Source organism: Hyperolius riggenbachi, chromosome 12 (genome assembly GCF_040937935.1).
Source record: "Hyperolius riggenbachi isolate aHypRig1 chromosome 12, aHypRig1.pri, whole genome shotgun sequence".
Classification (NCBI taxonomy): Eukaryota; Metazoa; Chordata; class Amphibia; order Anura; family Hyperoliidae; genus Hyperolius; species Hyperolius riggenbachi.
This window is the reverse complement of record NC_090657.1, coordinates 172130314-172152268: the sequence shown is the minus strand read 5'-3', so window position 1 is coordinate 172152268 and position 21955 is coordinate 172130314. Positions and strand designations below refer to the sequence as shown.

At 49.5% G+C, this 21955-nt stretch overlaps 1 protein-coding gene and 1 pseudogene across 4 annotated transcripts in view; one reads left to right on the top strand and one right to left on the bottom strand.

The window, feature by feature from the left end:
• The window catches only part of LOC137541587 (pre-mRNA-processing factor 6-like), a 49913-nt pseudogene extending 35183 nt beyond the window's left edge, over positions 1–14730 (bottom strand).
• Positions 1–21955, top strand: part of LOC137541584 (sterile alpha motif domain-containing protein 10-like) — a 597983-nt gene that overhangs the window by 491063 nt on the left and 84965 nt on the right. The window lies entirely within an intron of this gene.

The window sequence follows — 21955 nt, the reverse complement described above, 5'->3', positions numbered from 1 at the left end:
CCATACATTTCAAGACCATGCATGCCGGAAACCCCACTATAATGCGGGTGATTGGCCTGGACCGTATCCACGCCTCTTCCAGAGGCGGTGATATGGATAGGCTCTTACTACAAAGAGAATCCAGTTGGATTTTTGACCTGGAGGCAACCTTGCCCCCAGATCTAAATGAAAACACAAGTTATGCCTCGTTTTTGCCAGTTTAATGCCACGTTTGCTCTGTTACTTTTCAGGGCCTATGAGTTCTGGTTCACTCCTGCCCCTACCTTTTGTTTGTGATGGTGTCTCACAGTGCTCACATTGCTGGACAAGCAATGTAATAATACTATCGAAGCTCTGATTGGGTGGGCTTTGAAATCCTAGGAGGGCATATGAGTTTATTTGCTTATATTAGTGACTGCAGTCACTGATGCCATGATTAAGTTCACCTTACATTTTGTACCACCAACTATATATGAATTAATTAATCTGTTCGAATTATCATTGTTTTGTATTCAATTTAGGATATATTGTAATTCACAAAACCTCATTGCTGCATTACCTTTGGATGAGGTTTCTTTTCCCTCCTACTGCCTTGGCTCATCTGGTGGTCTCTCTCGCTCGCCCCCTCCGGCGGCGCCGTGTGGTGTGGGTGGGGCTGGCGGTTGCCTGGGTCGGCAAGCGTGGGGCTGCGTGCTCCTTGTCCCGCCGATCACATCCTGGTGTCCGCCTGCCCTCCCCGTGCGCGGCTGTCGGGCGGTTGGGCGGGGCCTGGCGGCCCGGTGTCGTGTCTGCCCGCCCCGCCCACCTGCCCGGCATTGGCCGCTGGTGGGGGCGTGCGGGGCCGGCCTCTTGGTGACGTCGGCCGGGCGTAGGGATAAGACCCTCTTGGGGGGTGGTAGGGGAAGCTATGCAAACCTCAAGTTGAAGCCGGAAGTCCGGCGAAACCGGTCGAGGACGCATGTGCTGCGTCCCGGCCCCCATCCGCCTCCCGTAGGGGATCCGCCTTGCCTCTCGACCTTGGCCTGGACATCAGCAATCTTGCCACACGCAGCAGGAATCAGCCTGCCACTCTGCAGCGGACACAATGGTGCACGTAAGCAAGCCCTTTGGGCAGGGATTGTTGCAGGACTTATATTGCTTCACCAGCAATATGTGCTTTGCCTGCTTGCTATTGCTTACCAGCTATATCATTCCTCTCTGCATGAAGCCTATTAATGTGGAATTATTCAGTACTGTGAACCTTTGATGACTACTATCTCATGCAGGAGTTGGATATCATTGCACCTGCTGGATTGCATGTATTGGAACTGCTCCCCTCTGATGTGCTTTCTTGGGAGCTGCTATTGCTTTGCTTGGAACTCTCTATGGATACACTGTCCTTCCAACGTATCTTGCACTGCTAAGCATATCAACAGTAAGGGCCCTTTTCCCCCTGCAATCGCTAGCGTTCACGCTGAACGCTAGCGATTGCTGAATCGCAAAACCGGCGATTCCCCCGACGTTTGCGGCCGCGATTTTGCTATGCTATGCACTGCATAGCAAAATCGCGGCAATTATCGCTCCGCCGCGCGTTCGCGTTCCCGACAAAAGCGAATCGCGGTAGTGGAAAGGACCTACCGCGATTCCTATGTTAAAAAGCAAACCGTAGCGATTGTAAAATCGCTAGCGGTTTGCGGTTTTGCGATTCAGCCAGCGCAAACGCGCTGGTGGAAAAGGGCCCTAAAAGTGCTGCTTTGCTGGCTGCTCTCTCAGGCTACACTGTTCTGTATGAACTGTTTGGGAACATATTGCCTTATCGATCTATCCTGCTGCACACAATGTAACTACATTGAGAATCTTTAATTGGCTGATTGGATTTGGCAGCCCCCAGTTTATCTAGCATTTATTGTGTTAATGGGCTGTTCACATTTGAATTTGGTGCTGCAACCCTTAGTTCATCCACCATTACTGTGTCAATGGGCTGTTCATATTTGAAGCTTTAGATTGCTGTTTGTGCAGTTTAGTGGAGGTTGTAGGGGGTTTGGAGGTCTCCTGGGAGGATGTGGGAGGGGGTGCGGGGTGGGCACATTTTTATTGGTCATTTTTTAAGAATGTTTGATACAATTTGATTAATAAAGTAAAACCTTTTTTGGAACAATATCTCATGTGATTTGTATTCAGTCGGGTCATACCTACTTTTATTCTAATCTCACTGTTTTTGGATTATATTTATACTATCTGCTTCCCACCATACAACTGTATGAAGTGTTTTTATTCTGTTTGTATAAATAAAGATGACTTATTTCATTACTTTCATAAACCTGAATGGTGCAGTATCCTTTTGAGGACCGGTCTGTTTTCTTTTGATATTGCGTTCTACTATTTAAAAGATCCTTTCTGCACACTCTGCATATATTACTGTTGACTGACAGTGCTTGTCCATTTTGTATTTGTTACAAGCTAAAGTACTACAGCAAAAAAGCAACAATATACATGCCTATCTCAACCACAATTTTAATGCATTTTATAACTTATAGACTGGAACAGCACCACCAAAAACAAGAGTATGCTAGGCAAAATAAAGTGATGCTGCTTAAAAAACAACTGAAGTGAGAGGTATATGGGTGCTGCAATATTTATTTCCTTTTAAGCAGTACCAGTTGCCTGGCAGCCCTGCTGACCTTTTTGGCTGCAGTAGATTCTGGATCACACCAGAAACAAGCATGCAGCTAATCGTGTCAGATCCGACAATGTCAGAAACACCTGGTCTGCTGTATGCTTGTTCGCGGTCTATGGCTGAAAGTATTAGAGGCAGAGGAACAGCAGGGCAGCCAGGCAACTGGTATTACCGCTACTTAACCTCCTTGCCGGTTATCCCGACCTCAGCTCGGGGTAACCTGCGCAGGAGGATTTCTCAGTCCCCGCTGGGCCGATTTGCATAATTTTTTTTTTCACAAGCAGCTAGCACTTTGCTAGCTGCTTGTAACACCCGATCGCCGCCGATATCCGCAACGTCGCGCCCCCCCCCTCCCCCTCCAGACCCCTTGCGCAGCCTGGCCAATCAGGGCCAGGCAGCGCTGATGGGTGGCCCGGGATTCCCTGTGACATCCATGACGTCATCCCGCCCCGTCGCCATGGCGACCGGGGAAGCCCTGCAGGAAATCCCGTTCTCGACGGGATTTCCTGCATACTCTGATCGCCGAAGGCGATCGGAGGGGTTCAGGGGATGCCGCCGCTCAGCGGCTATCATGTAGCGAGCCCTGGGCTCGCTACATGATTTAAAAAAAAAAATTAATAAATAAAAAAAAAGTTCCACGCTGCCTCCTTGCCGAATTTTTTAGACCGGCAAGGAGGTTAATAGGAAATTAACATGGCAGCCTCCATATGCCTCTCGCTTCATATGTCCTTTAAGGCCCTGGGGGGCGGTGTACACCTCTCGGTTTCACTTCAGTTGCCGCCAGATTGAGTGCAGCCAATCTTTTCCCTGTTCTTTAGAACATGTGTAGACCATTTAAGGCTAGCAGCCCCAGGTTTACACTAGGTTTTAACTGTTAACTGCCAGTGGTTAGGTCTCTTCCGAGAGCGTATGTCATCGTCGTGGAAGAGTCTAGTATTGAACAATCTGTGTATAGGCTGACCTTGAAGCCAGCATCCTCCTTTGCTGCATCTGGTTTTTTTTTTATTGTTACTGAGCGCGCCCAGCCGGGCTGCAGCTCTCTCTCAAGCTGCTCCAGACCTTGTCTCAGATTTCTGCACCTTTAAACCCATTTGTGCTGAAACTGGACCCAAAATACAGAGGAATTCCACCCACCACGACCAAGGCTACAACTACAACCAACCAGAACAATCGGATTACTTTGGATGGCAGAGATTTAAACTGGATTGAAATCCTCCATGAAGCTTACCACTGCTGAACACACCAAGCCTTCTAACAGCTGACCTGAAACAAGACCTTCAACCTCTCTGAAGACTTGATTGCCTGTGATTGCCCTCACTCCACCCTGTGAGTAATCCTTTATACATTATCCAAGGCATATGCACCAAGTGACTATTTTCCACATTTATGTTATCATTATCATCTAACTCTAAAACAAGGAACTTTACTTAAAATAATTCTATGATCTGTGTAGGAATGAAAGGAGTTTGCACAGATCCCCTTTGATCTCAGCAGGACTCCAGAAGTAAAAGCTATCTAAACAAGTCTATTGTCTCTATGTCAACATACAAATACTCATCAAAGGATCTTTTCTCTGCCTGCCCTCCCAATAATCAATTACAAATTAACACCTCACTAGCTCTCCTCTTAAAATCCTTTGGGATACTCAAGAAAAGCAGAAGGGGGAGGAGAGGGAGTGGATCCAAGTATAAAAATCATAGTTGTCCCCAGAAAAGCTCAATCACAGCTACACTCTGCAATGCCAGATCGATAAATAATAAGACTGCAACTATACATGACCTAATAGAGCTCTCTGATTTGACCTTTTTGACAGAGACCTGGCTTGGGAAACATGCAGGCCCAACTCTTGAAGCAACCGTGCCAACCAATTATTCAGTCTTGCACTGTGAGAGACAAGTCCGCAAGGGTGGGGGGGTTGCCATATGCTTCAGATCCTCTTTGAATATAGGGCCCCTGCCCATAGGCCCCACTGAAACCTTTGAATGTCTTGCAGCCCAACTGTCAGCAGAAGTAAACATCAACATATTGCTCATATACCGCCCCCCAAAAAATGGTCTAGCCTTTCTTAAGGAAATATCTGAACTCTTATCCTGCCTAACAGTGGAACACCCCAGATGGATCATCCTGGGAGACTTCAATGCATGGGTGGATGATCACGACTCCCGCCTAGGAAGTGAACTACTTCTTATAATGAATGAACTGGATTTCTCTCAGGCTGTCAACCTCCCCACCCACAAGAAAGGGCACACCCTGGATCTTATATTTCATTCCGGACTTTTAATATCACACATGGATATAAACCCAGTGGTATGGTCAGACCACCACACCATCCACTTCTCTCTGACAGCACCAGCGATAAAACACAGAGGGAAAGAACTCATAAAATACAGTTCTCTGAAAGATGTCTCACCTCAGCACGTTCATAATACCCTCAACTTCGACGCATTAACCAATCATACCCAGACTCCATGGTCCTGATGTACAACCATGCAGTGTCATCGGCCTATGACGCCCTTGCTCCAGTTCGCATTAAACGGTCTACACCACTTCACCATGCACGGTGGTTTGACAGCTCATTAAAGGACCTAAAGAAAGAAGCGCGCAGACTAGAAAGGAAGTGGCGAAAAACTCAGAATTCAAAAGATAAAACACACCCTTGTCTCTCACCTGGAAAGCTACCAAGATGCGATCACCAAGAAAAAAATCCTCCTACCTATCACAGGAGATCGCAAAAGCCGCCAACAGGCCAGCCCAACTATTTCGCACAGTTGATAGACTATGTAACCCATCCTGTCTAAAACCTACTATAACTCCCTCAAAGGAGCTATGCGAAAAATGTGCTTGCTACTTTGCTGAAAGTATCCTCTATTCGGTGTCTCATTCAGTCCACTGCACCTAAGACTTATTCAACTCCTGGAAATAGTGGCAAAAACAACCTAACACCCTGGACTGACTTCAAAAGTATTAGTGAGGAAGAGATCTCAGACATCCTCCGTCACCTCCGCCAGACAACCTGCGACCTGGACCAACTAAACATATGCTGAAATGCCCTGACCTGCTTGGTCCAGCATTTCACAAAATAGTAAATTGCTCTCTGCAAGCAGGGAGGTTTCCTACCTCTCTAAAAAAAGGAATCATCAAGCCCCTTCTTAAAAAACCTTCCATGGATCCAGATGCTATGAGCAGCTACAGACCTGTCTCCAACCTCCCCTTCTTAGGTTAAGTTATTGAAAAGGCTGACTATCGGCAACTTGAAACCAGGCTGTCAGTAAACAACATCCTGGACCCTCTACAATCTGGCTTTAAGAAACACCACAGCTGTGAAACAGCCCTCATCCAAGTCTGCAACGACCTGCTCATGGCAAGGGACAGAGGGGAATGCTTCATCCTAAACCTGTTGGATCTCTCAGCGGCTTTTGATACAGTTGACCATGAAATCCTGCTTAACAGACTGCAGGAGTACTGTGGCATCAGTGGATCAGTCCTCCAGTGGTTCAGATCATTCCTGACTGACCGAACACAGAGAGTATCCCTAGGTCCTATAATGTCCAAACCCGCACCTCTACAATTCGGAGTGCCACAAGGATCAATCCTATCCCCTCTGCTGTTTGCAATCTACATGTTGCCACTCAGTACACTTATCCTACGTCATGGCCTGACGTACCACTGCTACGCCAATGACACACAGCTATACCTGTCCTTCAAACCTGGTGGAAGAGACCCTACCCCAAAAATAAACTCTTGCTTAGCTGAGCTACAGGCACGGATGAATGATAACTGGTTGAAACTGAATGCTGACAAAACTGAGGTCCTGTTTGTCCAAAGCCAACACTCGCCATCAAAACAGCTCTATCCTAAAGCAACACCAATCAGGATTGGGAATTCAGACATAAACAGCTCCAACCTTGTGCGCAGCCTTGGAGTACTAATCGATGGGGAATTGAGTTTCAGAAACCAAATTTCATCTGTAGTTAAATCTTCCTTCTTTCATCTGAAGAACATTGCAAAGATTAAACATCTGATTCCCCCAGAGGATCTTCCAACCCTAGTCCACGCCTTCATCACATCACGGCTGGACTACTGCAATGCCCTTTATGCTGGCCTCCCTAAAAAGGACCTGCGTCTCCTGCAATTAGTGCAGAATGCTACTGCCAGATTGCTAACAAACCAGCCTCGCCACTGTCACATTACACCGATCCTTCGCTCACTGCACTGGCTACCAGTAGAATGGAGAATACTCTTCAAGATTGGACTGCTGACATTCAAATCCCTGCACAATCTGGGCCCTGGATACATGAAGGACCTGCTGAAGCTGCACCACACCTCTCACAACCTCAGATCAGCAAGTTCTATAAACTTGGTCACTCCCAGAGTGCACTTCAAAAAATCTGGAGATAGAGCCTTCTGTCATGCTGCCCCTACTCTTTGGAACTCCCTGTCACACCTAGTAAAGACAGCACCATCCCTGGAGCTATTCAAATCCAGACTGAAAAGCCACCTGTTTAGCCTGGCATTTCCAGACTTATAAAATTCTTCCTCTGTACCACAATGGTCGGAGCCATGCTTATGCGCTTTGAGTCCCATGGGAGAAAAGCGCTTTACAAATGTTATTTAGTTGTTGTTGTTTTGAATGCAAGTTGTGTAAGTTGCCCATGTGTGGCCTTTGCACATCTATGCAGCTGGTCAACTCTGGTGCAGCCTGTATTTGGAAGCGCTGCCAATATCTCCTGTTGTACGAAAATGTAAGTCTACTTGTGGCTAGCTGCATCCATGTGTTTCAGTTTGAATACAAATCAGATGCAAAACGATGCACTAATCCCCAATCTAAATAAATTGAATGCAAAGTGTGTAATTTAAAGGACAACTGAAGCGAGAGGGATATGGAGGCTGCCATGTTTATTTTCTTTGATATAATACCAGTTGCCTGGGCGTCCTCTGCCTCTAATACTCTTGCCATAGCCCTTGAACAAGCATGCCGCAGGTCAGGTGTTTCTGACATTGTCAGATCTGACAAGATTAGCTGCATGCTTGTTTCTGGTGTTATTCAAACACTACTGCATCTAAATAGACCAGCAGGGCTTCCGGTAACTGGTATTGTTTAAACGGAAATAAAAATGGTAGCCTCCATTTAACGCTCACTTCAGTTGTCCTGAAGTGGTTAAAAGACAAGGGCTGATCTGCGGAGCACTCACATTCATACATATATGCGCTAGCACTCACTTTACACCCACCCTGGTACCGGTACCATTATCTTCATAGGGTAAGAGGAGAGAAGATCAGCTGGCTATATGATTAGGGAGGAGTTATGTTGAAACAAAGTTGTCTCCTTGTATTAATGAAACGTGCTCACCCACTTCCTGATGTCCAAGCACACCGAGGATACAGAAGTCCTCTATCACCAGTTAGGACTGGGAACCCTTCCTGCCTCAAAGCCACATAACCATTGCGGGTATCTTGTAGAGCCCACTGCTGATCAACCCACATGTAGGGCAAGTTGCAGCGCACACACTGTTCCAGCGGTCCAGAGATGCCACACATGTATCTCACGCAGATCAGGCCAGTGCACGAACAAACCCCGCCCACATATGTTAAAAGTACATAACTGCGACTTAAACCTCCATCTCCAACTTACTGTGATAAAAGGCAGCACAAAGGATCGCGCCACAGTGAAAGACTGCAACAGAACTCTAGGACACACCCAGCCACCCCCTAATCCCACCTACTGCACTGACTGACATGCCCAACATAAAGAGAGGTTTGAACTAGTGACCTCAAAGACAAGCCAGACACCACCCCCTTCAGAACGTTCCTGGGAGCAGCACGGATTACTCACAGTCTGTCGTGGATCAACGCTTGTGTGGTTATCTCCAGTCTGTAAATGTTTGGCAAAGAAGCTGTCAGGAACGGGGGTCAGTTTCTCATGGCGAGGGTTCCGTTGCCGCTTGTTCCGGGCATCGCCAACTTCAGGGATACTTAGCCACTCCTCCTCTGTTACTTCTGCCAGTTTCCTCTGAACAGAATGGAAAGGCACACAGAGTTTAGAAATATTGCATCAAAGGGGGTCAAAGAAAAACACACTATAAAAAAAAAAAAAGCAGACAAAATAAGTGGTCTGTTACCTTTAAATCTGAGAACTGCTGTTGGATTTTGGGTCTTTCCATACGATATTTCTCAATTTCCTCCTTCTCCCTCTGTTCTCTGTGAATCAGTAAAACAAACTGATGACAAAGCCTCTTTATAAAGCATAACCTCAAATATCAAGGCAACTGGAATACTAGACGTGGTCTACAGTGAACACAAAAGTGCAACAAGCACAGTCATCAAATAATTGCACCTTTATTAAAGCAAACTACGGTAAGTGCTGCCCACTGAACAAAAAGTTAGATACTTACCTAGGTAGAGGGGAACACTGTGGCTAGTCCAGAAGTATCCGGTGTTCTTCTGATCACCACCACTGCTGGTCAGGACAGATAATTTGCAGCCATACTTTCCTTCCTGAATGAACGTGGCCATACTGCGCGCCTGTGTGAGTACAGCCACATGTGCACAGTAGTAAGCAGCCACTTGTGGATGAGTGGCTTTGGTTTCCTTGCACAGGCGCAGCCATACTCGCACAAGCGCGGCCACCACATATCCAACAAGCTTGTCGCATATATTCATAGGGTCCGCACAGCAACAGTGGGGTCAAGGAGAAGGGACATCTCTGGGCTATCCAGAGGCTTCCCTCTATCTAGTTACCTAATGCTTTGCTCCCTAGCCAGTTTAAGTTTATTTTAAAGCTAGGTACACAGGTTAGTTTGAACTCGGACACAACGGACAATAAAGACTGTCTCAGTTGAGAATCATGAGTTAAAGGGAAGGTTCAAGCAAATTAAAAAAAATGAGTTTCACTTACCTGGTGCTTCTACCTGCCCCATGCAGCCATCCTGTGCCCTCGTAGTCACTCACTGCTGCTCCAGTCCCCCGCTGGCAGCTTGCCGACCTCGGAGGTCAGCGGGACGCATTGCGTACATTTTTACGCATTCCCGATAGTGCAGGAACATTAACACATACATTTTTACGCATTACTGGTTCACTGCGTACAAATTTACGCATTGAACCAGTAATGCATAAAAATATATGTGTTAATGTTCCTGCACTAGCGGAAATGCGTAAAAATATACGCAATGCATCCCGCCGACCTCTGAGGTCAGCAAGCTGCCAGCGGGGGACTGGAGCAGCAGTGAGTGACTACGAGGGCACAGGATGGCTGCATGGGGCAGGTAGAAGCCCCAGGTAAGTGAAACTAATTTTTTTATTTTGCTTGGACATTCCCTTTAAGTGGCTGCATGACATCTGCATCGACGAGCGCCGCCCATTCTCCTGATACCTCTCCACAGCAAAACACATGCCACTAGCCTGGAGGCTTATGATGCGCCTGCACAGCGTCAGCACTGCACTGTCGCACAAGGGATGGTGTATTAATCCATGCAGAAATGTTATGAAGCTTTAGGATAGTCAATGAGATGCTGGTTGTGAAGTCTGATATTCCCCATTATGCTTGATGCAATTTCCAGTCAGATCAATGGGTCAAATCGATAATACTGTATATGACATAACTGATCTGCTCCTGATGATTCCCCTCCCCAACTCTGCATCAGTTAAAAACTGGCCAATCACCTTCTTTCTTTTCTCCTCTCATCCATCCTCTTGTCCAGCGCAGCATAGATGGCGTCTGCCTCTTCATCATCCTTCTCGTAGGGTCCGCTGGAGAACAGACTCCCCGCATAGCCGTTAAAAAAAAGTAATGGCTTCATTCATTTCTGCAGAAATATGACCGTTTCATACAGATATACCATCTGGCCACTTATACACAGACAAGAACACGGGCCACAGCTGCAGGGGGAGCTATCAGTACCTCATCATAATTTGTGTCATTCAAATCTTCATCATCATCATCATCATCTGCTTGATTTTTCTTCATCTGATCCCCGACCGTCCTCTTGCCCGGCGGAGCATGGCGGTCATCTACGGGATCGTTGGCATCTCGAGCTGGACCAATATCAGAACGGGTGGTGAAACCAGTGGCACTGCAGATAAACGAGAGTTCCAAGAATTTAGTCATAGCAAAAAGACCGACAACTCGCACTGTGCGTTTTCCATAAAGATCAGCAACAGGACAGCTCAGATCTGACAACATCCCGCCACTCGTCCCCTCACTGGTATCCCCTCCACAGTGTCACTTGTTCCCTCACTGCTCTCCCCTCCACAGTGTCACCTGTCCCCTCACTGCTCTCCCCTCCACAGTGTCACCTGTCCCCTCACTGCTCTCCCCTCCACAGTGTCACCTGTCCCCTCACTGCTCTCCCCTCCACAGTGTCACCTGTCCCCTCACTGCTCTCCCCTCCACAGTGTCACCAGTTCCCTCACTGCTCTCCCCTCCACAGTGTCACCAGTCCCCTCACTGATCTCCCCTTTACAATCTCACCAATCCCCTCACTGCTCTCCCCTCCACAGCGTCACCAGTCCCCTTACTTCTCTCCCTTCCACAGCGTCACCTGTCCCCTCACTCCTCTCCCCCCCCCTCACTGCAATTTGCTCCACAGTGTCAGCTGTCCCCTCACTGCTCTCCCCTCCACAGCGTCACCTGTCCCCTCACTGCTCTCCCCTCCACAGTGTCATCTGTCCCCTCACTGCTCTCCCCTCCACAGCGTCACCTGTCCCCTCACTGCTTTCCCCTCCACAGCGTCACCTGTCCCCTCACTGCTCTCCCCTCCACAGCGTCACCAGTCCCCTAACTGCTTTCCCTTCCACAGTGTCACCTGTCCCCTCACTGCTCTCCCCTCCAGTGTCACCAGTCCCCTCACTGCTCTCCCCTCCAGTGTCACCAGTCCCCTCACTGCTCTCCCCTCCACAGTGTCACCTGTCCCCTCACTGCTCTCCCCTCCACAGTGACACCAGTCCCCTCACTGCTCTCCCCTCCAGTGTCACCAGTCCCCTCACTGCTCTCCCCTCCACAGTGTCACCTGTCCGCTCACTGCTCTCCCCTCCACAGTGTCACCTGTCCCCTCACTGCTCTCCCCTCCACAGTGACACCAGTCCCCTCACTGCTCTCCCCTCCAGTGTCACCAGTCCCCTCACTGCTCTCCCCTCCACAGTGTCACCTGTCCCCTCACTGCTCTCCCCTCCACAGTGTCACCTGTCCCCTCACTGCTCTCCCCTCCACAGTGTCACCTGTCCCCTCACTGCTCCCCTCCACAGTGTCACCTGTCCCCTCACTGCTCTCCCCTCCACAGTGTCACCAGTTCCCTCACTGCTCTCCCCTCCACAGTGTCACCAGTTCCCTCACTGCTCTCCCCTCCAGTGTCACCAGTCCCCCTCACTGCTCTCCCCTCCACAGTGTCACCTGTCCCCTCACTGCTCTCCCCTCCACAGTGACACCAGTCCCCTCACTGCTCTCCCCTCCAGTGTCACCAGTCCCCTCACTGCTCTCCCCTCCACAGTGTCACCAGTTCCCTCACTGCTCTCCCCTCCACAGTGTCACCAGTCCCCTCACTGATCTCCCCTTTACAATCTCACCAATCCCCTCACTGCTCTCCCCTCCACAGCGTCACCAGTCCCCTTACTTCTCTCCCTTCCACAGCGTCACCTGTCCCCTCACTCCTCTCCCCCCCCCCCCCTCACTGCAATTTGCTCCACAGTGTCACCTGTCCCCTCACTGCTCTCCCCTCCACAGCGTCACCTGTCCCCTCACTGCTCTCCCCTCCACAGTGTCACCTGTCCCCTCACTGCTCTCCCCTCCATAGTGTCACCTGTCCCCTCACTGCTCTCCCCTCCACAGTGTCACCTGTCCCCTCACTGCTCTCCCCTCCACAGCGTCACCTGTCCCCTCACTGCTTTCCCCTCCACAGCGTCACCTGTCCCCTCACTGCTCTCCCCTCCACAGCGTCACCAGTCCCCTAACTGCTTTCCCTTCCACAGTGTCACCTGTCCCCTCACTGCTCTCCCCTCCAAAGTGTCACCTGTCCCCTCACTGCTATTTGCTCCAGTGTCACTCGTTCCCTCACTGCTCTCCCCTCTAGAGTGTCACCAGTTCCCTTCACTGCTACTCCCTCCATAGTGTCACCAGTCCACTCATTGCAATCTCCTCTACAGTGTCACATGTCACCTCGCTATCCCCTCCAGTGTCACCTGTCCCCTCACTGCTATCCCCTCCACAATGTCACCTGTCCCCTCACTGCTCTCCCTTCCACAGTGCCACCTGTCCCCTCACTGCTGTCCCCTCCACAGTGTCACCTGTCCCCTCACTGCTGTCCCCTCCACAGTGCCATCTGTCCCCTCACTGCTAACCCCTCCACAGTGTCACCTGTCCCCTCACTGCTCTCCCCTCCACAGTGTCACCTGTCCCCTCACTGCTCTCCCCTCCACAGTGTCACCTGTCCCCTCACTGCTCCCCTCCACAGTGTCACCTGTCCCCTCACTGCTCTCCCCTCCACAGTGTCACCAGTTCCCTCACTGCTCTCCCCTCCAGTGTCACCAGTCCCCTCACTGCTCTCCCCTCAACAATGACACCTGTCCCCTCACTGCTCTCCCCTCCACAGTGACACCTGTCCCTAACTCTGCTAACCACTCTATAGTGTCAACTGTCCCCTCACTATTATCTCCTTCACACAGCCACCTGTCCCCTGCTGCATTTTTTCCCACTGCTATCCTCCTCTCTTCCCCCCTACCCCCATCACCAGCACCTTTGCTGCAATCCCCCTCCTCCACACAAACACATAGTCACTATCCCCTTACACACAGCTACGAGTTTCCCTGCCTGCTACCACCTTCGCAGTGCTAACTGCAGTGTTCTCCCCAGAATTTTTTTTCCAGCCGGGTGTCATGAGATGGTAGCGAGATGTGGGGCGAGATGAGAGAATGCAGGGCTGGTGCTTCTGTGTGCAGAATAGGAGGAGGTGACAGCCGGGTGCTCTCCAAAACTAGCCAGGTGGAGCACCCAACTAAAAGAGAACCAAATCCAAATGAACCGTCCCCTCGCTGCCCTCAGCATAGCCCCCCATGCCTCCCCTGTGCAGCCCCCTCCATATACCCAGCATAGCTTCAGGTTATGCCCTCAGCATAGCCCCCCATGCCTCCCCTGTGCAGCCCCCTCCATACTCCCAGCATAGCTCCATGTTATGCCCTCAGCATAGCCCCCCATGCCTCCCCTGTGCAGCCCCCTCCATACTCCCAGCATAGCTCCATGTTATGCCCTCAGCATAGCCCCCCCCATGCCTCCCCTGTGCAGCCCCCTCCATAACCTCAGCATAGCTCCATATTATGTCCCCCATACCTCCCCTGTGCAGCCCCCTCCATAACCCCAGCATAGCTCCATGTTATGCCCTCAGCATAGCCCCCCATGCCTCCCCTGTGCAGCCCCCTCCATACTCCCAGCATAGCTCCATGTTATGCCCTCGGCATAGCCCCCCATGCCTCCCCTGTGCAGCCCCCTCCATGCACCCAGCATAGCTTCATGTTATTCCCTCAGCATAGCCCCCCATGCCTCCCCTGTGCAGCCCCCTCCATAACCCCAGCATAGCCCCATGTTATGCCCTCAGCATAGGCCCATGCCTCCCCTGTGCAGCCCCCTCCATAACCTCAGCATAGCTCCATATTATGTCCCCCATACCTCCCCTGTGCAGCCCCCTCCATAACCCCAGCATAGCTCCATGTTGCGCCCTCAGCATAGCCCCCCATGTGCAGCCCCCTCCATACCCTCAGCATAGCTCCATATTATGCCCTCAGCACAGCACTCCCATGCCTCCCCTGTGCAGCCCCCGTGTCCCCTCAGCATAGCCTCCTCACCCTCTGCCCAGGCCCGGCACGTAGCCCAGCGGAGCCGGCATGCCCAGGAAAGGCTTCTTCTTCTTGTTCATGGTGCCGGTGATGGCGGCGGTCAACCCGGAGACCCCCGCAGGGTTGGAGGCTCCAGAGGGCCCGGGGCCGCCGCCAGACACTGAGGTGGTCGCCATATTCCCAACACAGCCTCAACACTACGTATCTCCCACAATCCTGTGCGGCTACTTCCAGGTCCGGTCGGCGTAATACAGCGGCGCCACCGCCATTTTCCCAGAGTCCAGCTGAGAAGACACTTCTGGCAATTTCCGGGCCCCTGTGCACTGCCGCTTGTGCTGAGCCAGAACCCGAGGCGCAGAATATACATGTACAGAGTGCATATAACTTTAATTAGTAGCGAATCCTCACTTCCTTTAAGCATCTATAGAAGTGATTAATATTACAGCTCATGACCAATAGAGAGGTAATATTGTGCTTGAGGGAGGGTCCCTTGGGGCCCCTCTGGCCCAAGGGCCCCGATACTACCTCTGCACCCCATATTGCTACACCACTGAACCCCTTACCACACTGCACGTGCCCCACTGCACCCCGCCCAGCTGCTCCGCGCTGCACTACACCCCTCCCACACTGCACGTGCTCAAAAACTATAAGGTCTTTTCACAAATTTTTTTTTTTACCATGTTCCTACTCATCTGCTTAATATGCATGTCAAATTTGGTGATGATAGCATGTACAGGGGCTTTACAATTAACCACAGAAATTGGCACTATTGACTCGAAAATTCGGAACACGAAATTCGGTTTCGCTTGCGGTACACGAAATTTTGACCAAATCGGAATTCAGTTGTTCCGATCAGCCCTAGAAGCGATCACCTGCGCTGAAGCATATTGAAAAAATACGCTTCCGCGCAATGCATAAAACTTGCGTGGTTAACGTGACTCACTTCCGTCACATAAAGCCGCACTGCGTCAGTATAACAAAAGTGTATGTGGATGTAGTCCCTTTTTTTTTTTTTTTTTTTAGGGACCCATTGGAACGGGAGACAGCCCTGATACCAGTGACCCACCTCTCCCCTCACACCCACATATCTACTTTTTATGATGAGTCACTTGCTATTTATACCCCCATATTTCTGCAGTTTTCACCTTACGGCGAGATATTTAGTTTTACAACCCACACGTAGTTTTACAACCCCCAGGCTACACAGATTCATTAAAGAAGTCTTGATCCTGAATATGTAGCCTAAATCTAATGAAAATGAGAAACGATGGCCCTTAACAGGCAAAACTGGCCAGAGCCATGCACCTGTGACTAATTTGCATAACCCCGCCTCCTCCTGATGCTACCCTTCTGTGGATCTATATCAATACATCATGTTTGTTTTCACATGTTGCATTGCTTGTCAGGATCTGGACAAATACCGAGGGCTTGATTCACAAAAGAGTGCTAACCGTTAGCACGGCCGTTTTCGCGCAAATTTTCACGTGTGCGTGCGATCGCGAATTTTCACGCGCAATTAAGTGTTTTCGCGCGCAGCGTAATTGTTATCGTTTTCGCGTGCAAACTTACGTTCGCATGTGAAAACAATAGCAATTTCACGGGAAAATTCACGTTTGCGCGTGAAAACGTTAAATTGCACACGAAAATTCGCGATCGCGCGCAGACGCGAACGTTCGCGCGAAAACAGCCGTGCTAACAGTTAGCACTCTTTTGTGAATCAAGCTCATGGTGTATATAATCTATATATGAATGAAATAATGATGGAGAAGGTACTTTTGTATTACGCGTCCAGCAGAGCGGCTGATGTAACTGAGCCTGTTACAGGGGCTCACCGCAGCTGAACGGCAGACTGCGGAAGGACAGCGTGGGACTTAGACGTGTTGATGGGGCGGGAGAAAGCCCCGGGTAAATATCAGAGTTTTAGTATTGTTCGTCTCCGAGTCTCTTTAAAGTCCTTCGACAGGAAGTTGCAAGGTCTCCTGGGATTTGACCTCGAAAAAATGCAATCTCCTTGCCTTTTTTGTATGCGATTTTCTAATGCAGTCACTGCGATTGCAAGTTTCTAAAATGGCATCATACTACTGTGTACAATTCATCACAATTTTCATTATTTTTAAAAAGGCTTTGCAATTGAAAAAAAATGCATGATGTTACAAGAACACAGCACAACGCAGTCTGTTTGTACAGGCCCTAATGCATTAACCCTTAATCTGCACTGACAGCAAATGTAAGGCTGGGTTCACATAGGACATAGCGTGAAACGCTGCGTTTTATGTCATGTTGTAAGTTAATGTTGTGTGCGGTGTTTGTGCGTTTGTGGTGCGTTTGCAATGCGTTTTCCATGTGTTTTAATGCGTTTACATATACAAAACGCACATGCGTTTTGTATGCATTTTCCATGCATTTTTAGATTTCCATTCATGCAAATCACTTGGAAGACAGCAGGAAACCAAAATACAGCAAAAAAAAAAAATATTTTGAGGAAAAAACGCATTAAAAACGCATACCATTGCGTTCCCATTGACTTTCATTTTGTGCGTTTTGTGGGTACACATTACACACAGGGAGTCAAGAAGCCGCTACTGCCACACATCTTACCGAGCCTTTTTGAGCACGCCAGATTGATGCCAGTCTGAACGTAAATCGATCGGGCTTCCAAAGTGCAGTATTAGTCTCTGGCAAAGTCAGGCCGGTTTCACTCTGGATGTTGGTGGAAGCCTGGCGGCTGCACTGCCGGCAGCATTCTTCGGGGATTACTGCGTTAGTATGCTGTAACTCCTATCTGGCAGCCGGCAAAGCAGGAAATGACACTCACTTCCTATGGCCGAAGCGATTAGGGCTGAGCTCTCGGATTCCGAATTTCGAGTTTGCCATCGGAATTTGGCAGTTCCGAGTAAGCACTCGAAACTCGAAAATTAGGCAATTCCGAGGACCGAATTCGCGTTTACATTGAAGTCAATAGTGCTAAATTCCGTGGTTAATTGTGAAGCCCCCTTACATGCTATAATCACCAAATTTTGGCATGTATATTAAGCAGATGAGTAGGAACATGGTAAAAAAAAAATTGTGAAAAGACCTTATAGTTTTTGAAATAAACGATTTTAAAGTTTCATAGGAAAAATGGTTTTAAAACTGTGTAAAATGACACTGCTGCAGTACAGGTTACTGCATTCCGAGTTCTGTATACATATTGTATACATTTCATGAAAACAGACAGCGTGGGGTCCCCCCCTCCCAAGCCTCCTTAACCCCTTGTCCCCCATGCAGGCTGGGATAGCCAGAATGCAGAGTCCCGGCCACGTGGGGCTTCGCACCCTGAGCTATACCAGCCCACATGGTCCATGGTATGGGGGGGCTCTGGAGGAGAGGGGCGGCCAACCTCCCCCTCTCCCCCAGAGCCCTTGTCCAATCCATGGATAAGGGGCACTTCCCCACCTCCGGTGCCCCAGGAGGAGGTAGGGGCCGCCGACGTCCTGGGGGGTTCATGGTGCCATCCGGGGGTCCCCTTTAACAAGCAGACTCCGGAAGCCACCCCTCCCCAGGAGAAATGAGTATAGGGGTACATGGATTAACCAGGGATACTTACCTTGCAATAATCCCACGCCAGTATCCTCAGGAGTGGTCCCAGGCACCCGCCCAACTCCCGGGGCTGAATGGTTATAGACAGCCTCTGCAATCTGTATTGCATAAGCTAGAAACACGAAAATTGTTTGCTGGGGAATTCCCGTTCCCCGCAGGCCACCTCAGAGTGTCAGATTGAGCGTTATTTCACATAAATAGGTGGGTCCAGGGGACCAGGGCACCTCCTGCTCTGGTCACTTGGACCCACCATCTATGTGAAAAATGGCTGGTTTCGCCACTCTAGTGTGGCCTCCAGCGTTCCGGGATTTCCCAGTGGCCATTTTGATCGCATCACTGTTTGCCGAAATTTCTTGTTTCAAAGGCAACATTTTCGTGTTCATAGCCTCTGCTATACAGATGCAGAGGCTGACTGTGAGCATTCAGTTGCGGGAGTTCGTCGGTGTGGGAGGGTGGTGAGATTGTAATGATCCGCTCAGCTGGATGCACTGGCAGACAGCTGTTTGACCATTCCTCTAGTCTGTGGGCTGCAGGTCTCTGCAAGAGAGACCTGTTTTTCCATTACAAGTTTCTGGTCTGTTCTGCTGCTGAGGAATTTGCATACACTCGTTATGCAAATCCCTTACCTGCCTCCTTTGATGACTGGCAGTATAAAGAGCTATGTTTCCCAGAGTCCTTGGCTGGTCATAAGAGTTAGTTTCTGTGTAACACTCGCCTGGAGTGTCAGCCTTGCTCTTTGTTTGAAGATTAGCCTAGAGTAATTCCTGGAACTGCACTAGACAGATTCCCTAGTGCAGTTAGGATTGCATATCTGTTTTGTTTGTCTGTTGCGATTGTCCTGTCCCTGCGGTGGTCGACAGGAAGTCATTCTGATCTTTGTTCTTGGAGTATAGCTGGAGCAGCGGTTGCTACCAGCTATCTCATCTGTTCTGTCTTGCCAGGATCGCACTCGCCTTGCGCTAGTGCTGTGGATCCGTCTGATCTCCATCTCTCTTGCTGTACTTGGATCGCACTAGCCTCTTGAGCTAGTGCTGTGGATCCTTCTGCTCTGTCTTCCTGGATCGCACTAGCCTCTTGCGCTAGTGCTGTGGATCCTATCTCTCGCTTATTCCTGTTTTCGTGTATCTGTCTTGTCTGCTACGAACGCTTGCTGGAGGCTCGGTGAGGTAACCGTTAAGCAAGCGCTCGCGTCCTCTGTTTCATGTTTGTCTGTCAGTGGTTAGTTAGGCGTGCTTGTCTCTGTTGTGCTTAACACGCGGAGACCACGCATAAACGTGTGCACTGTTGCGAATGAGTGCGGTGTTCGCGTTTAGCTAGCGTTTGTTATTTTCCTTATATCCTCATTGTATGATTTGCTGTGCCATTGCTACTCTCGTGCTCTGCCTTGCTGTAGCCTTGTGTCACCTCTGGCAATCACCTCTCTCGCGATTGCGTTCCTACTTCATATCTGCTGTTGTGTATGCACCGTCGCAGGTTGGCGACTAGTTTGGTGCACACACATACAATCTGTCCCTGTGCTCATTCTCTTCCGCAATCGCTTCTCTTGCGATTGCGTTCTCACTTGGTTTCTTCTGTTGTGTGTCCACCGTCGCAGGTTGGCGGCTAGATTGGTGGACTTACATACATTCCTCATCTGTGCTTATTCGGTCTTGTATCGCTGTTAGCAATCGCCATCTCTGGCGATTGCCTTCTCACTTTGTCTTCATGGTTGTGTGTTCATCGTCGCAGGGTGGCGACTAGTTTGGTGGACACACATACCCTCTGTCGCTTTGATCTCTCTCTTTCAGGGCTTTCTTGCGCTGCGTTTCTTCCCTTCGTGCAATTCCTGTCAGGCGTGTGTGGCAGGGCAGAGGAGCTGTTCCTCTGCACTCCACAGCTCCATCTGTCGACAGGAATTTCCCTCTACAGGTGCATTGCACCTTTTGCTGGGTTCCCGCAAATTACACGCTTGTGGAGGATTTCCGCAGTGTCAGCGCACGTCTTGTGCGCTGATCACGGAGAGAATTCCACAATCGTTACAGAGATGTCCTAAGAGGATACTGGCGTGGGACCACTTCTAAGGATACTGGCGTGGGATTTTCACAAGGTAAGTATCCCTGGTTAATTTAGAACAATAAAGGACTTTTTTCGTTGTCATGTTTTTATTTCTTTTTTTAACTCTGCTGAAATGGGTAAGGGGTACCGTGTACCCCTATACTCATTTCTCCTGGGGACGGGGCGGCTTCCGGGGTCCGCTTGTTAAAGGGGAACCCCGGATGGCACCATGAACCCCCCCCCCCCCCCCCCCGGACGTCGGCGGCTCCATCCTCCTCCTGGGGCACCGGAGGGGGGGAAGAGCCCCTTGTCCATGGATTGGACAAGGGCTCTGGTGGAGAGGGGGAGGTTGACCGCCCCTCTCCTCCAGAGCCCCCCCCCATGCCATGGACCATGCAGGCTGGTATAGCTCAGGGTGCGAAGCCCCACGCGGCCGGGACTCCGCATTCTGGCTATCCCGATTCCCAGCCTGCATGGGAGACAAGGAGTTAAGGAGGCTTGGAAGGGGGGACTCCACGCTGTCTGTTTTCATGAAATGTATACAATATGTATACAGAACTCGGAATGCAGTAACCTGTACTGCAGCAGTGTCATTTTACACAGTTTAAAAACCATTTTTCCTATGAAACTTTGAAATCTATTTGCTCAAAAACTATAAGGTCTTTTCACAAAATTTTTTTACCATGTTCCTACTCATCTGCTTAAAATACATGCCAAATTTGGTGATAATAGCATGTAAGGGGGCTTTACAATTAACCGCAGAAATTGGCACTATTGACTTCAATAGAAATGCACTCAGAACACGAAAATTCGGAACCCGAAATTCGGTTTTCGCATGCGGTACACGAAATTTCAATGAAATCATTCAGCTGTTCTGATCAGCCCTAATAGGCCATATTTACCAAACATAACATTCTTTGTATGTAGGTTAAAGACCGAGCGGAATATTAATTAAGTAGGTGTGTATCATGACATCACAAGGGGTCTGAGCAATTGTAGGTTTGGAGGGAGGGCTCAGATGATGTCACATTTAACTCTTCGGTGACCGGTATTAAAAGGGGGTCACAAGCTGAGGAGAGACACTTTTGTGTAACGATCGGTGTAACACAGAGAGGGTCTGATTATCGGTGAACTGCAGTATCACCGAGAATACAGAATATACCCGATTATTGGTGATCTGCAGTATCACAGATAATCAGATATATCTACTAACCTCTGGACACCTGATAACAAGTGAGTGTTTAGATGCAACAGATACTTTGCGTACAGCACAGAAGTATGTTCCTTCTGATGGCCTAGACTCTCCCCGGGGAGGAGCTAGGCTGAGAGTAGGAAGGACAGAGCGTGAGTGACACCAGAGAGAGGGTGTCACTAACAGGTCTGGGAACTGCCTCTAACAGTAAGGTCAGTTCTCGAGGTCGGGCAGGCCAGGTCGTTAACACACAGACAGATAAGGTACAGATTCAGGGGACAGATACGGAATCCAATAAACAGGCAGGGTTTGGCAACGGAGTAGCAGAATAGCAAGGTACAGAGTCAGGAGGCAAATACGGAGTCCAGGAACGAGCAGAGTTTGGCAACAGGATATCAGAAATAGCAAGGTACAGAATCAGAGTTCAGAGGAATAGTCAGGCAGGCAGAAGGTCATAACAAATAATACAGTTCAATATTCCTAATGCTAAGGTGTGAGTTCCTTGATCATCAACACCTTTGGAAACTATGCTAGAACACAGATACAGACAAGGTCTGAGTGCTACCACGTAGTGATCGCAACGGCAGACAACCAGAGAATGGCCAGCACCCAGTATATATACTATAGCGCTCTCCAGCGCCACCCCTAAGTGCTGGACCAATGAGAACTGGTGAAAATGTCAGCTGACCAGCTTGGTC